Below are 17332 nucleotides of genomic sequence, written 5' to 3'. Positions count from 1 at the left end.
TTTCTATTACTGTGATTAAAATGCCATACCTAAAAGCAGCTTGGGGAGGAAAGGGTTTACTTGGTCTGTGCTTTCACACCGCAGTCATTTTCTTGATTAATGGTTGATGTGGGGCAGCACATCCCACTGTGGGTGGTGCCACCCTTGGGCAGTTGGTCTTGGAGTATGTAAAAGCAAACAAGCAAGGCAGAAGGAGCAAGATAGCAAGCAGCACTCCCCCATAGCTTCCTCCTCCAGGTTTCTGCCTCCAGGTTTCTGCCTTCATTTCCTGCTTGACATCCTAGAGTAATAGACTGTGATGTGGAAGCACGAGTCGAGTAAACCCTTTCCTCGTCAAGAAGCTTTCGTTTATGTTGTTTATTGCAGCAATAGAGACCCAACTAAGGCATACGACAAGTTTATCAAAATGAAACAAAAAATTACCTCTCTCAATATCCGTAGCCATATTCCAAATGCTGAACTGTTTGCTATATGTGAGTGTTACCACACATTATCATAATATATGCCACAGGTGCATTATCTAGCTTGGCTGCTTTTCTCATTGATATGATGAATTGTCTGCCCAAGCAAATTAAGAAATAGAGTTTATTTTTGTTCAGGGTTTGAGATGACACAGTCAGTCATAGCACAGAAGTCATAGTGAAAGAATTATGACCTCGCTAGTCACACTGTGTCTGAATTCATGCAATTTTATTCAGCATGAGCTCATAGCCTATACAATGATGCCACATTCCTTCAGAGAGTTTGTTCTTATTTACTTTCTCTAGAAATGTCCTCATACACCTTCAAGAGGTTTGTCTCCTAAGTGACTCTAAATCAAATCAATTTGACAATGAGAATTAACCATCACAACATTTTCATCATAGCAGAAATTTCTATTGGATATGACAGAGAGAATGTTTCCACATAGATGCATGAATTTGTCTTTATGTGTATATGTAATTACATATAAATTCTGTATGTTTAATGAGTAATATTGACAAGGACTGCCAATCCAACAATAATTTAGTTCTTGAATATAGTTAGGTTATGTGTGAATACGCTACTTAGGTTCCTTAGAAATATTTTTAAATTTCTGAATTGACTATGGGTATTTCACTACTAGAATTCTACTCCTAGTATTCCTAATGTGGCAACTATTTATGTCCCATATCTTCCTGTTCTAATAGAACAGAAATTTAGATTGATAATAGTAATGTAAAAGATTTGTATATTCCATCCCTTGGGAATATTATCAACAATTACTTCTCCTGTTGGTTCTTATCTGAACAAGGAAACATCTCTACAAAGATGACACATGGTTATATTTGGTCATGTTAGCAGAACACAATGCATGCCACGCTTAAACAACTTCTAACTTCTGGATAAAAGTTTAAGAACAAGTTAATCAATATATCAGCAGGGCTAGTTTTCCCTGAAGCCTCTGTCTTTGCCCTGCAGATGTTCATTCGTGTTCTTCATCTCACATGGGATTTTCCCCGATAGATACATCCCTAGCGTTAACTCTGTATGTTCAAGGCTCTTACACGGACAGCAACTAGATGGACAAGACACCATCACAATACTCTCATCTTTATTCAATCACCTCTTTAAATGTCATATATTTGAATTCAGTGTCATCTGGAAGTACTAGAGGCCAGGACTTCCACAAATATGAGGACAACACAGTTGATCCCATAACAAATAATACCTACACGACCAGGCAAAAGTTGACTAAACTATAATATACTGGAAGGCTAGTTCTCCTTAATGAGTGTGCCAGCCAATGTTGGTTGTCAACTTGATTACACCTTTAATAAACTAAAAGCCCAAGCAGATGGGCACACCTGTGAAATATTTCCCTTAATTTCAGGCAAGAAAGGCTAACTTCAATCTGAGCCGCACCTTCTGTGGTAGTGTACATTAAAGAACATGGAAGAAGGAAGCATTTGCTTTTTGCCTGTTTGCCCTCATTCTTGCTGGTAAGTTCATCTGTCCTGCTGCTGAGGCATTTACTTGCATTTGAGCCTTCTTCTACAGGACTGTTATATAAACTCAAGAGCCACAGCTCTGTAGGAACACCCCAAGACTCCAGCACCAGATTAGGGTTAATGAGAAACGCAGTCTTTTGGACTGAACAAGTATTAGATCCTTGGTCTTTGCATTGGAAAACACCCATTGCTAGAGTACCTGGACCACAGCCTCATAGCCTCTTTTATAATTACCCTTTTAATGAATATATTCATTATATAAGCTCTGTTCCTTAGAGACCCTGACAAATACAGTGAACTTAATATTCATTTTAATGAACATAATAATGAACACAATAATGTCTTTCATAAGTACCTGCAAAATATCTTTAACAAACTCTGTTTCAATGCCATTGCTTTACCAATGCCTACTAAAAGGGTATGATGTCACTCCTGAACAGACTCTTGAAACAAAATAGTGGGCCTGTGTGTGTGTGTGTGTGTGTGTGTGTGTGTGTGTGTGTGTGTGTAATGTATACATAAGTACCACATATACATATACATATACATAGCTCATTTCCCTCCATTGCTTTCCCTTGCCTTTCTTCACTTGCTATTTGTCTCTTTCCTTGAAGAAATTATCTGTTTTCTGCTTTCATGTCACAGATATATAATAGAGAGATGATAGATAAAAAATCAAGATTCTGCATCTGATAGAAAATATGCAATATTTGTCTCTCTTGCCCCATCTCCTGTTTCCCTCTGTTTCTTCCCATAGACCCTTTATATTTGTAAGTAGTACCATTCTCTCTCCTTCTCTCTCTCTCTCTCTCTCTCTCTCTCTCTCTCTCTCTCTCTCTCTCTCTCTCTCTCTCTCTCACACACACACACACACTTACTAATAATTCCTTGTCTAAAATGTTTTTCTGTCCAAGGTAAGCAAGTTCTCAATAGTCAATAGTTCCTGCCTCACAAATATGTGTCAGATACATTGGGCCAGAAGGCTGAAGATGATGCTCCAATATTGTAGAGAGTTTTGGGCAACTGCTCAGACAGCAAACTGTCTCTGTCACCTTCTCATCTGGGAAGCTGCTAGCCTACACTTGCTGTATACTCAGGGAATTAATTTTATTCCTTCCAAGTCTCTGATGGGACTGAAGACCAGATAGTTTAGTTTTATCATTAAGCTTAGCTATTTAAGGGTTTAGATATTTTTAGATATAGAAAGATGTTTTAAGTTGATAATGACAAGATATGATAGCTATTGGTTTACACTTAGAATTTTAGACCCACAATGATAGGAAAGATACTTTGTTTAAGGCTGTCAAATACGAATAGCCAAAACACTAAGAATATAACATTTATATAATTCCTAATTGTGTCATTGTTCTTCTTGCTATAGGTAGTTTATCTTATATATGTGTAATAATATGAATGTGTATGTAAAAATAAATATTTAATAAAAACAAAAATAAATAAATAAAATGTTTTTCTACTTTCTGCTAAAATTCAAAGCCTCAATCAGTGTAGTAAGACCCACATGATTAACCATGCTGGTTACATGAACTGTAGCTTACTAAAATTTAACAACAAACTCGGGTAGTTAGGATGAAGTAATAAAAGATGTTATTCTTTTCATTTGAAGCCTGGCAGTGACATTTTAGGACAAAATGTCATAGGCTAGCTGAGTAAGAGATTGAGGGATCATCCAATTTGAAATGACTTCTTTTTCTCAAGGGAGAAAAATTGGTGTGTTTTTTAATCCACCTGAACTCCCTAGTGTAGTGATTCTCACCTTTCCTAATGCTGCAACCCTTTAATACAGTTCCTCATGTGTGGTGACCCCCAACCATAAAATCATTTTCATTGCTACTTTATAGTTGTAATTTTCTACTATTATGAATCAAACTGTATATATTCTTGGAGATAAAGGTTTGTCAAAGGAGTCATAACCCACAGGTTGAAAAACACTGCCCTAGAGACATTTGTCTAGCTTTATTAATTACAGGACCTCAAGAAATAACTAAGAAAAGAACACAAATACCTCTGAATTTCAAGGATTTAATCCCACCCTTTGCTCATTGTAGGTATCCTCTCATGTCTTTACCCTCACTCAACCTCTCAGTCTACCAAAATTGGTTCAGTTAGTGAAAGTTCTTACCATATGTTGAAATAAGAAACAAACAAGCAAACAAATGAATGACCACCCTGGCATCACTGCTAAGCCTGGAGGCAGTGGTACCATCTCCCTGTACATCTGTAAGAATATTCTGGTAAGACACATGTGTGACTGAGGATAAAACAGACTCATTGGTTTAAGGGCAGCATTCACATTCCACTGATACCAGCATTACAATGCTGTCCTGGGAGCCATTCTGCAATTCAAGTTTGTTGGTCATGAATAGAGTCATTACAGATGTGCAGGTGAGTGGATGGTGCCAACCTCATGCAGAGGTGACTAGAAGATTAATGGTCTTGGATTCCGATTTCAGAGGTCCCCATTAATCACAGATGATGGAGTGTTTCACATGAGGACCCTGATACAGCTTTCACTGCTACCTCCTTACTTTCTTTAAAAACTTTTAAATTTGAGAATGTAGAAACAATTTTTTCTTTCTTTTTTTTCCCCAGGGGAAGGTGCAAATGTAGTCACCTACTATCACAAATTATGCAGTTGAGTTTCTTGCTTTTGGGGAATTTTCAGTGGTCAGCACATGCCGAGTGGAATGGACAAGACTTGCCATAGGAGAACCATCTCCAATATCATGGTATCTCCCCTGCCAGGTAAGAATGTAAAAAAAAAATCTTGTAAGGACCAGTTATATTTTTAAAATGTTTCTTAATTCCATAGTGTATGAGTAGCAGTTTTTCTCATCACATTGGGGACAATATTTGTGACTATTATACATTAATAATAATGTCAGTATCTTGGGAGTCACTAGGATGTTGAAAGAAATGGTATCTGCCACCATCGTTTTTGACAACAGGTGGTAAAAGATGTGTGTGAGACAAGGAGATGGTGAACCAGTCTTAAATGTATGGCATAATCTTGAGGTGCAAACCTTGGCTCTGAAATTACTGCCTGTGCTTTGGTCATCTTCAGTTTCGAGTAGAAACTATATATGGTCATGTGAAAATCATGAAAAATATGTATAAATGCTAGTGAAATTATCATCATACTTTCGTTCAGTTCTTACCTGTCTTTTATGAGTGCTAGGCATGAGCCATTCTGTGCAAAATTCAAGTCATCTGTTCAAATAAACTTTAAAGTGAACTGCAAACTGAGCCATGGGATTTGAAAGTAGCAAGTTAAGGTAAAAAGAATTTGCAGCCAGAAATTCTTGGACTCAAAAATCTTACCTTATTTACCCATTTAATCGTATTCAAATCATTTTTACCAGTTTATTCATCAAAACACTCACACAGACACACAGGCATATGTAGGCACACACACACACACACACACACACACACACACACACACACACACACACACACACACACACTTATACGATGTATAGCCCCCAGTAGGTGCCTTATATACTGTGTTTATATAATCACCTCTCCTTTTACTCAACCTTTTCTTTCTTTTTCTCTACAAAAAACATTCAATCGTGGAGTGGAACATGTAATAGAAGGCAGAGGGATAAGATAGCAGTAGTTTCAGCCAGCAAAAGTTAGAAAATTGGTAGGGTAGAAAAACAGTCTATGATGATCTAAGGATACAAAGTGTGTGTGGGAAATGTTGGATTCTTCTGGCATTAGTGGATAGCCCTTGAGTGTGGTGCTAAAATAATAAACTCCCTTCCTTAGCTAGGTTCCCTCCTAGGTGAGATGTCTTGGTACCTTACCTTTCAATCAGTGACCTATTCCACACCTCTAACCTTACCTGGAGTTCTTCCTCCATCCCCTAACTTCCCATAAGATAATTAAGCATTGTGTTCCTCTTTTATGATAGGACTCTATGGCTACATGTAAATGAAGTATCCCTGGCACTCCTAGCCCCAGTGAATCAAACACATTCACCCCAAAACCCCTCCCTCTACCTAAGGTTTATAATGTCCCTGATTCACAAAATAAACTCTCACCCTCTCACTCCATTCCTCCACCATGACCACCTGAGACTTGTCTTTTATTCTGTGGAAGGAAGGGCTCCCCTTCTCCCTGAAAGATTCACTGTGGGACCTCCAGGTTTGGCCCCCAGCCAGACAGCCGTAGTTGCCTCAGTTGCCCTGAATCCTGCCCAACCACCCCAAGCTCTGTGCCCTACTGCAGGACTGCAAAACAGCCACCAGATCTGTGTTTGAGCTGTGACCCAACCAGGCATGGGCTTCAGCTTATATCCCCTGCTGTCAGCGCTGTGGCTTAATAAATAGCTGTAACACTAAGGTATCATGGAAGGCTTTGGAACTTCTGAGTTTCCACTGCCTTCTGGTACAGGCAATCTTATTTTAAAAAGAACTAAACTTCTTTTCCACACCCCCAGTGAGTAGTCTTCCCCCACAGACCTTACTCTGAGAGCTCAAGCTGTTCCTGAGGGAAACAGAACTTGAGACTCTAAGGCTCAGACCTCTCTACGAGAGAAGCTTGCACTTGTGGTTTGGTGCTCAACAGGGCCGAAGCTTCCCAGGAGAGTACCCCACAAGGCCCAGGCTCCCTGTCCCGTATGCAGAATGACAGAGAAGCTTATCTCTCAGTTGGTGCCCAGTCCCCAAAGGGAATTGCAATATGACGGAGGCTGGAAGAAACCGAAAGCAAGGATTCCTGAACTTCAAACTTAAGGGATCTCATTTTTGTGAAAACAAAGAACTAAGTTCTTCAAGATCCTTGAAACAATAGAATTTACATTTTGCTAGTAAGCTTGTTGTTGTTGTTGTTAAGTTGACACAAACTAGGGTCATCTGGGGAAGAAGGAACCTCAGTTGAGAAACTGACGCCATCAGATTGGCCTGTAGGCAAGTCTAGGAGTCCTCTTGATTACTGATTGATATTGGAGAGCACAGACCACCATGAGCAATGTCATCCTTGACAGAAGGTCCTGGGAGGTATAAGCAAGGTAGCTAAACTTGACCCTGAAGAGCAAGCCAGTCAGAAAGTTTCCTCCAGTTGCTCCCTGAATCTGCTGCAGCTTAAGTTCCTGCCCTGGCCTCCCTCAAAGACAGATCGTGAGTGGAACGAATACATCACATTGCAGTGGGGCCAAGCACATCTTCTATTGAGGCCAGACAAGGCAGCCCAGTTAGGAGCAAAGGATGCAAAGACAGGCAACAGAGTCAGAGACAGCCCCTTCTCCAGTTGTTAGGTGACCCACATGAAGACCAAGCTACACATCTGCAACATATGTGTAGGGAGCCTCTGCTCCTCCCATACATGCTTTTTGGTGGTTTAGTCTCTCTGAGGCCCTATGGGCCCAGTTTCATTGATTCTTCCACAATTTGCTATCAAGGTAGGTTGATATCCATGCGAGGTCTCGACTTCTCTGAGGAGAAAAGAAGGGGGAACGGGAGTAGGGGAGGTGTGAGGAAGGGACTGGGAGGAGAGGACAGAGAGAAAGCTGCAATTGGGATGGGAAGTAGCAAGTAAAAAATTAGTTAATGGAAGACAGAAGAATAAGTTAAGTCAAATAAACTCTTCTTCAAGTTGCTTGTGGTCGTGGTGTTTATCATATCAATAGAAAGAAAACCAGAATATCCAGCAAATAGAACTTGAGATGTTGTTCATGCATAATTGTATCAAGGGCCTCTTTTTTTTTCCCCCTCTATTTGGAGTCTTTCCCTATAACAGTTCTTTTATTTTATTTTATTTTATTTGATAAAAAAATAATTTCTATTTCTATAAAAGAATCTTCTTTTGGTTACAGGACTATATAATATAACCAAGCACAGTCATGCACCACAGGCCCGTGGGAGCCCAGTTAAATTAGGCTTCATCCCATTATCATTTGGTATGGGTGGCACTACTACAAAACACATGCTTCATTATACAAGTTATAATATTAAGCTGAGGAGTGGATAGCTTAGTATAACAGTTCTTTACTCAAGCTCATCCCTGCTGACCTTATAAACCAAGCTGAAGTGGATGGCTGCTAACCTCAGGTCCAGATGAATGGACTTGGAGAGGTTCTCCTTAGGGACAACCGAGAGGACTGAGGTCAGTCTGGAGGGAGCCCAACATAAATGCAAAGACTTCTCCTCACAGATGTGATGCCAATCCTGACGCCAACATGTCTTCTTTGGGAATCCAGGCAAGTCTTTTGAGCTTTTAAGGCCTTGGATCTCATTCTTGAAACGAGGATAATGAGCATTCTACTCCTGCCTCACAATGATGAGGATTAACAGAGATTACGGGTGATTATAGCTATGAAAGTGTTGTGTAAAAACAAACACTATTATTATCTCTAGTAATAGTCTCCTCAAGTTCTGCCATAACTGTCCTGGGCTCTTATCCATGGGACACTTCATAATGAGATTTGAGATTTCACTAACCAAATTTCCTTGGATGGCATTCAAATTGGTCCAGAATCATATATTAGAGAGTGCTAGGATCTGCAATTGCATGTCTAGTTCAACTATCTCTTTTTACTTTTACTTGTTGTTTTAGGCTTCTAACTTTGTTTTGTTTTGTTTTGAGACAGTCTCATGTAGTCGAGGCTGGCCTTAAACTCGCCATATAACTAAGGATGACCTTGACGTTTTGATCTTCTTGTTTTCTTACCAGTCAAAGGCTAGGATTCCAGGATTGTGCTAATGTCTCCAGCCTTGTCTTTTTACATGGGAAGAAAGGAATTCTACACAAAACAAAACAGTAACACAACACAAACCACCCTAGGCCATTCCTCTGCGAAGTAGAAAAGTTGGTGTATGAGTGAGCCTATTGCCTGTGCACTGTAAATACCAAATCCTACTTCATTTTAAAACTGTGTGTGTGTGTGTGTGTGTGTGTGTGTGTGTGTGTGCATGTGAAGTAGCAGTGCAGGTGTGTACTGTGAGAGTCCTAAGGCCCCTGGAGCTGAAGTTATAGGCAGTTGTGAACCATACAAGTGGGGTGCTGGGAACTGAACTTAAATTCTCTACAAGAGCAGTATATGTTCCTAATCACTGAGGAACTCTCCAGCCCCCCTGAATCCTACTTACATTCAGAGGGAGCATGAACTAAACTTACCTCTCTAGCTTATTGTGGCCACAGCTACTAACTGACGATTGCTCCTTTGGAGTTTCAAAATTATTTCCCCCGCCCATGTAGTACTCAATTGGCTAGCATAATCTTCGTTCCCTTAATGGCCACAGTGAGCTTTTTGAAGACCATATCACTCATGCATATATAGACACACACACACACACACACACACACACACACACACACTCACACACACACATACACACACACTTAAAGACTTTAATGCTTTTCTCCATTGCCCTCAATATAAAAGCATTTTTCTTTATATTTATCTATTTATTTTATTTTATTTATTACTATTATTCTTTGTTTTTCAAGACAGGGTTTCTCTGTGTAGCCTTGGCTGTCCTGAATTCACTTTGTAGACCAGGCTGGCCTTGAACTACGGAGATCTGCCTGCCTCTGCCTCCCAGACTGCTGAGATTGCAGGCATGCACCACCATGCCCAGCTAAAAGCAAAATTTCTAAAAGTAGGAAAAGTTCTCCCTTCCTTCCAAGTTTCTTTATATGGACTCTACCCTGCAGACTTCCAGATCTGCTTATCCGCTGGCCAGCGGCTTCCTGCCTTCACTTTGAGGGTGTTAGTCTCCTCCTGCAAGCCCTCTTCCTCTGTTTCTTTACATGGCAAATCCCTTTCAGCCACCCAGCACACAGCTTATCCTCCCTGTTCCTATACTCCTGGTATAGATGCTGCTCCTTTCCAGAAACTTCTTTATTATTATATCACAGGATGCAAGTTGGAAGAGAAATTGGCGTTGGCAAAACTGACCTGTATTTCCAGTCTGCACTAATCTCAGGCATCTACCGATTCGTGTAATCAGGGGCCGCAGTGCTCCAGGGATGATTTGATGAGGTGGTTGGATTGGAAAATACAAGTCTGGAAAAGAGGTAGAGAAAGATGTTTAGATTTTGCCTGTTTGCATGTTGCTTTACAAGACTCCCAATTCCTGGGCACTGCCACCCCTGAGAGCCTCTTGTCTGGTCCTTGACTCTTAATCTCTAAAATGCCTGCACCATGCATCAGACTACACTTTGTGTGTGGAGATGTGGGGACATGGGTGACATGCTTGGCTTAGGACATTGTAAAGAGAAGCAGGTGCTCTGTAGCTTCTACTGTATTCATACGACTCCACTGGCCTCTCACATACTCTTCCTCCAGACGATGTCATGGGACAGTGTGTAGCATGGTATAGGAACAAGGCTTCAGGTAACTTGGCTCTTTCCAGAAGCATTATTTACCTTGCAGCAAGGGACAACAGCTGTCCTGAGAACAGAATTCACTAACATTGCACAGCCCTGAAGGTTTTCCATGTCTATGACATTTAAGCCTACAATATGATATAAATGCCTCAGAAGCAGGGGATATCAATGCACGCATAGTTACTCAGAGCCTCAAAGGCCAACATTCTACTGTGGGTGAAGAGATGTCTGATCACCTTCTGTCACTTCTGTGGTAAAAGAGTCCCATACTATGGAACACTCCATAGCACTTTGACACTGTACAATTGAGAGGCACAACATTCCTTAGTCACATGAACCCACGGTCCAGGACTTGAGAGGAGGGTGATACATACTGCATAGGTAGCTCCTGCATCTCAGCGGCTGTAGAGACAGGGCTCATATGAAAGATGAAGAGAGACCCCTGGTTACCACAGAAGGATGGGTTGGCTTGTGTGTGTAAAACAGCTACAGTCTGGAGTGGACATGAAGTTCAGACTAAGTACCAGAGGACAGGAATCCATGCATCTATACCAGTTAACAATAGAGCTACAAAGTAGGTCAGGGAGTAGATTTAGGAAATTCAATGAGACTCACAATTAGGTGGTTTTAGCCCTATGAGACTCAAAGATATTCAGACAGCACAGAAAGGTTGGGCTTTTACTATATACCCATCTCTACTGTGCACACTGCATTGCTTAGTAGAAAATTCTTTAATTCATTGGACCATCCCTCTGGGCTTTCACTAAGACTTTTTTCTCTCTCACACAAATAGCTGGTCATAAAAGAATGCTGTCAAGGAGCCGGTCTGTCCCTTGATGTCCCAGTAGATAAGGGTGCCTGACATTAATTTATTTGCCTAATGAATAACATGGGAATATCTTGGTTTGATAAGTGTGTCACTTACACCAAGGTCTTGTTCACATTCAGCTCCATAAGATGGACATCCCTGTAGAAACCGATTGACTCTTGTTGGAATCTAGGATAATGAACAACGTCGGCACTTCAGAGATTAAGGAGCCACACCAAAGGGAAGTAGCAACATCAGAGATCAGCCTTGCTTACTGAGAAAGGCAAATGCTATCACCGGGGCCCCGTGCTGAGACCGCGCTTCCCACCATAGTTAATACCACCTACCAGCTCTTCTAAGTCTTTACCTAGGAACTTCAAGATTTCGCTGGCTTCCAAGAACACTTGTGTTAAATGTCCTTCCCAACTGCTCGTAAGACTAAAGCAGTTAGCTGGGTTCCCAAACACAATTTATGTTCCGGAGTAGCCTTTTGTCCTCTCCCCCAAAATTTCTAACTTAATTAGTGGAACAGATAGTGTTCACGGTCGTGTCTGAGTGAGTGCCTGCCAAAAGCAGTTAGGAGTCATGGCTGCAGCGTGGGAAGACTTAGTCCAGGGAGGGTCTAGGGTTGGAGTGGTGCTAAGTACGGTATGGCACAGTAAGTTCTCTGGTGTAATACAGACTCTAAGAAAAGCAAATTAAAATGGATATATATGTATGCACGTGCAAGTCCATCCATGCCACAGAGGTCACTGAGAATCAGATGGTTCCACTGGTAAAGGTAACCGAGTTAAAAGTCTGGTTCTGGGAACAAGACTCATTGTACTAGTGCCAACTACGTGATTCAGACATGTGTCAAAATGAGAGATTGGGAGAGGCTGAATCGCTCCGTTACCATGCGTGAACACATTCTTATACTCAGGGATGCCAAATGACGATCATTTTGCTTGCATGGGAGGCAGTTCCATGTCTTTTTGCTTTTATTGATGCTGCTACCTTGATCACCAATTCCAGGCTCTGAAGCTGTCCAGCCACACCTGCTTCACTCACCATCCATCGCGGTAGCATTTCCTGTTCAGTCCTTGGCCCCAGTTTTGTCTTTACTCAGAGGCCTAATGCCTTTATCTGCAAACCTTTCTTCTTTCTTGAATGAACCTTTCCTTTTCTGTTCAGAATGTTTAAACATTCACTATCGCACTGGACCAAGGTTTTTTCTTATTGAAGGTGGGGGTGTGTGGTGGTTTGGTTGATAACTGTCCCCCATAGTCTCTGGGATTTAGATACTTGGTCACAAGTTGTTGCAGTTTGGTGAGGCTTAGGAGGCGTGGCCGTGCTGGAGGAAGTAAGTCATTGAGGGTGAGCTTTCACAGTGCGAAAATTCCAGGCATTCCTGTTTTGATCTACTTCTTCCTGTCTGTAGGTTAAGCTGTGAGCTCTCTGGGAGGTGCTCTTTCTTTGGAGTCAACCTCCACTTCTGCATCTTAGAATCTTTCTACCTCCTCTTCTGCACAGATCCTTGAGCCTTGAGGGAAGGGGTTTGATGAGAATACCCCATTTAGAGGAGAGCTCCAAAGCTTCTCACTCTCTGTCCAGTTGTGGCTCTCTGTACTAATCACCATCCTACTGCAGGAAGAAACAGCTCTGGTGAGAACAGGGCTGATACACACGTGATCTCACAGACTGTGACAACCACACAAAACCTGCAAAGTTCATCCCAGACAAAATCCCAGCATGAATAAGGAGAAGTAGACACAAAGTCCCACCCCCTAGCCAAGAAACTACTTGTCAATGATAAATTTTGAAAAAGGGGAAATCATTTTCTACAATGCAGTGACACTGGGTATATTAACCAAAACCCACCACTGGGCTCATGCCAGGAGTAGCTAGCTAACACAAAACAGACTCCATGGTTTTCATATACTGGTTTTTGTTTGTTTGCTTCTGGTCTTGTTTTTTGTTTGTTTTGATTTTTGTTTTGGCTTTTTTTCAGAGAGAGAGAGAGACAGACAGACAGACAGAGATAGAGAGGAAATACAAAGTTGGATGGATGTGGAGGTGGCAAGATCTCAGAGGGTTTGAGGGTGCGAACTAATATTATAAAAATATATTGTGCGAGAAAAAATATTTTTTATAATTTTTTTGTTTTTTTAATTTTTAATTTTAATTTTATTCATTATTCAGATTACAACTCAATTATTATTCCATCACTTGTATCCTCCCATTCCTTCCTCCCTCCCACTTTCACCCTATTCCCCTCCCCTAGGTCTAAGACCGAGGGGGACCTCCTCCCCCACTATATGGTCATAGGCTATCAAGTCTCATCTTGGTAGCCTGCTTATTCTTTCTTTGAGTGCCACCAGGCCTCCCCACCAAGGAGACGTGGTCAAATATGGGGGCACCAGAGTTCATGTCAGAGTCAGTCCCCGCTCTCCACATAACTGTGGAGAATGTTCTGTCCATTGGGTAGATCAGAGTAAGGGTTCAATGTTTACTAATTGTATTGTCCTTGGTTAGTGCAGTAGTTTGAGCAGATGCCCCTGGACCTCGATCCACCCATCACAATGTTCTTCTTGTAAGTTTCTAGGGCCCTCTGGATCCTTCTATTTCCCCATCTCCTATATTTCTCTTACCTAGAGTCTCAGTAGGATGTCCTCACATCTATCCCAATCTCCTGGTAAGTGAAGACTTTCATGGGACATGCCTTTTGGGCTAGTGCCCAATTATAAGTGAGTATATACCATGTGAGTCTTTCTGCTTCTGGGTTAACTCATTCAGTATGATCATTTCCAGTTTAATCCATTTGTCCACAAATTTCAGGATTTCCTTGTTTTTAATAGCTGAGTAGTATTCCATAGTGTAAATGTACCACAGCTTCTTTATCCATTCTTCCACTGAGGGACATTTAGAGTGTTTCCAGGTTCTGGCTATTATGAATAAGGCTGCTATGAACATGGTTGAGCATATGTCCTTGTTGTGTGGTGGAGCATTTTCTGGATATATTCCAAGGAGTGGGATAGCTGGGTCTTGAGGAAGCCCTATTCCCAGTTTTCTGAGATAACGCCAGATAGATTTCCAAAGTGGTTGTACTAGTTTACATTCCCACCAGCAAGGAAGGAGTGTTCCTCTTTTTCTACATCCTTGCCAGAATGGCTAAGATCAAAAATTCAAGTGAGAAATAATTTAAATGACAGCTCTTGGTTTGCTGACATGCTTCTGGGCCATGATAGTGATAGACTCTTATCCCTCTGGAACCATTCCCAAATAAACCTTTCCTTCTTCGAGTTTCATTAGCTATAGGATATTATCACAGCAAAGGAAAATTAGATAATGCAGATGTCTCCATGTTTTGGTTCATGGAGTCCAATTTTATGGTAGGTGTGTACTATACAAGACTCACAGACATGCTGAGAAGGCATTTCCCAGTCACGGCTTAGAAACTATCAGAAATGGAATGAATGAATGAGTAATGCAGTAAGGATGTTGACTATGCTAGCATTTGACTTTTTTAACTGCTTTACCTCCACGGAAGCAAAAATATCTATGTATTTTCTTATTTTAATAATGCATGAAATATTGATTTTAATTAATATACTGAGTGCTCATATTCTGTGTCAGGAAGTGTTAGGGGCATCTGTGTGTACCAAGCCATGCTGTCTACAGAATGTAACTATGACTTAGGTCCTTCTGCCTGTATAGGAACAGAATTTAAACAAACATAACCAAGAATGAGTAAAAGTAGGGTTTAAACTTAGGTTTTCTGGTCCAGTAACCCTTGTGTATACATTGCAAGTATGCTATGCTTAGGGGGAGCCACTGCTCTGGTTTCCTCAGAGCTGATTTATGGTCACTCAGCTGTGTTCTGACATCAGAATGACTGCAACGTGGTTTTGAAGGATATATCTTCTGTCTAGGGCTCTCATAAACAACAGAAAATTGTTGGTCCATAGTCCTCAAGTCTACAAGTTTGAGATCAAACATTAAGAAAAAATAGTTATCTCTGAGGGATATGAGGGAAAAATAATGATGGATTGTAGAGGGTCATCTTCTGTGATGTGACGTTCTCCATACCCCCCCTTGAGTGTGTGTGTGTGACCAAATATCCCCCTTTCATCAGGATACACTTTGTATTGAATTAGTATTTATCGGTGTTAATCAGCTGTCACTATAACAAAACCCTTAGATTATCAACTGAAGAAAGATCTGTTACAGAGTTTTAAAGGGTTGAATTCATAGTAAGTTGACCCAGTGGGTTTTGGCAGCAACGTTATAGTGAGAGAACGGCAGAGAAAGCCTACTTACCTTGTCACTCAGAATAAATACAATAGAACAAGAGAGAACCTGGAGTCCCAGCATCCCCTTTGAGTGTACAACCCAGTGACCAGAACACCTTCCATGAAGCCACATCTCTTAAGTTTCCATTGCCTCTCAATACTGTCAAATGGAGGGCCAAGCCTTCAACTCGTTATTTGTTGGATCACCTTTAAGTTCAAAATGCAGCAAGCCCAATGGCTTAAACTTAATTTGCCAATCTCTATAAAGTCCTCATTGCCAAATTGAGGCATATTATGAAGAGCTAGGAACTTCAACATGAAATCTGAGAGACACAATTCAATTCAAGGGATGCTTTACTACGAAGGGTAACAGCCAAAGTCAGGCTCTCAGATGAATCATAGACTCTCCAATTTATTCAGTGTTAGTAACATCCAAATAGCTTGTGAATAAAAAAGTAAACAAAACAGCAAACCCCATCATATTTACACTATACAACAGATCAATTGAAATGAGAATTTAAATGATGGGGTCCAAGAACTGGAAAATTTAGTATGACTTCCTGTGCAGCCTGACTTGAATCTGAGATGTCCTCACAAGCTCTTGTTTTCAGTGCTTGGCCCTGAGTTTGTGGCACCATGTGGAAGCCTGTGGAGCCTGCAGGAGATGAGGGCTGGGGAAACAATGATGCAGAAGTAGGTCAACGATGGGAGGCCCTTGAAGGTTGTACCCTTCCTTTGTTCAGGATTTCTCTACTTCCTCTCTGGAGTCACATGAACAAGCCCAAGATGCCAGTACCTGCTTCACAGGCTCCACGGTCAGAGCTGCACTGTGGTGTATCTCTGCTTGTGAGGTGCCACAATTCTCGTGAAACCATGAACCAACGAAACCTTCCCTCTTCTCCCTTGTCCTGTCAAGCATCCTATTCCAGCAAAGAGAAAGGTAACCAAGAGACCAAGTTATTTTAGTAAAGACCTGGAGCTGATACTCTCTGTCTCATCAGTCTGAGTTAAGGAGGGATAAAACTTCAGTGGAAGGTACAACGGAAGAAGAAGGGACGGTATTTCAAAATAATCATGGTGGGTTGTGAGTGTATCCCCAAGAGGGCGGAGGAAAGCTGATGAGTCATGGTCAAACAGCAAAACAGTTAGTTAAAAAGGAAAAGGCTTGCTAGGAACATCAGCACCTTTTCTAGTCCTGGAAGGAGGGTCTCTGTGACAAGAGGAAGCAGGTGACCGATGCTAGAAACAGATTTTATGCAGTCAAGTGTTTGTTGGTGGAAATCCTACCTTTTTTCTGTTGCCTTTTATATGCATAGAGACTCAGCCAGCTTCCATACTAAAATCAGGGAGACAAAAGATGATTGTGTAGGCAAAATGTGAATGTTCCTGCTACCATTTTCACCAGATACGTGTTGTTTAGAGTTTCACATTTTTAAAATAGATACACTAGAGAACATTTACTTCACAAAATAGTTTTCAGTGGGATCTTCTAAATAGCCCATTTCCCCTGGGCTGCCTGGTTTTATTTGCCAGTGATCGTTTCACACAATTGTTTTTTATAAGCACATCTGGCAAGAATCGTGAACTAAGTTTTAGGAAACAATAGCTCTCTTTTTTTGAGACAACATTTTTTGAACTTAAGCACAATACAATAATGTACCTTTTTATACTTGGTTGTTTCATGTGCAGAAAAGAATCCTGCCACAATTCCTGCATAGTTAACAAATAAATAACATGTGTGTTAGTAATTAGAAAATGCTAAGGCTTATTAACAAGATATATTTAAGGGAAACATTCACTATAGTAAGTTGATTTGAGATGTCATGATGCCATTGACATTTAGCTTATGGTATTAGATAGAATGGGATAGAAATCTTCTTTTCAGTTCATCGCTTCAGGTATGATGCTTAGCTACACGTGGTTTTCTC

The 17332-nt window shown here is 41.0% G+C and overlaps 1 non-coding gene across 1 annotated transcript; it reads right to left on the bottom strand.

Moving 5' to 3' along the window:
- Positions 1-4583: 4583 nt before the first annotated feature.
- Positions 4584-4741, bottom strand: LOC127204807 (U1 spliceosomal RNA). Its single transcript, XR_007832509.1, has one exon. It is a non-coding gene; the product is annotated as a U1 spliceosomal RNA (small nuclear RNA).
- Between the last annotated feature and the right edge of the window lie 12591 nt (positions 4742-17332).

This window comes from Acomys russatus, chromosome 20 (genome assembly GCF_903995435.1).
Source record: "Acomys russatus chromosome 20, mAcoRus1.1, whole genome shotgun sequence".
Lineage (NCBI taxonomy): Eukaryota > Metazoa > Chordata > Mammalia > Rodentia > Muridae > Acomys > Acomys russatus.
Note: the sequence above shows the minus strand (reverse complement) of the source record. Positions and strands in the feature narration are given on the sequence as shown.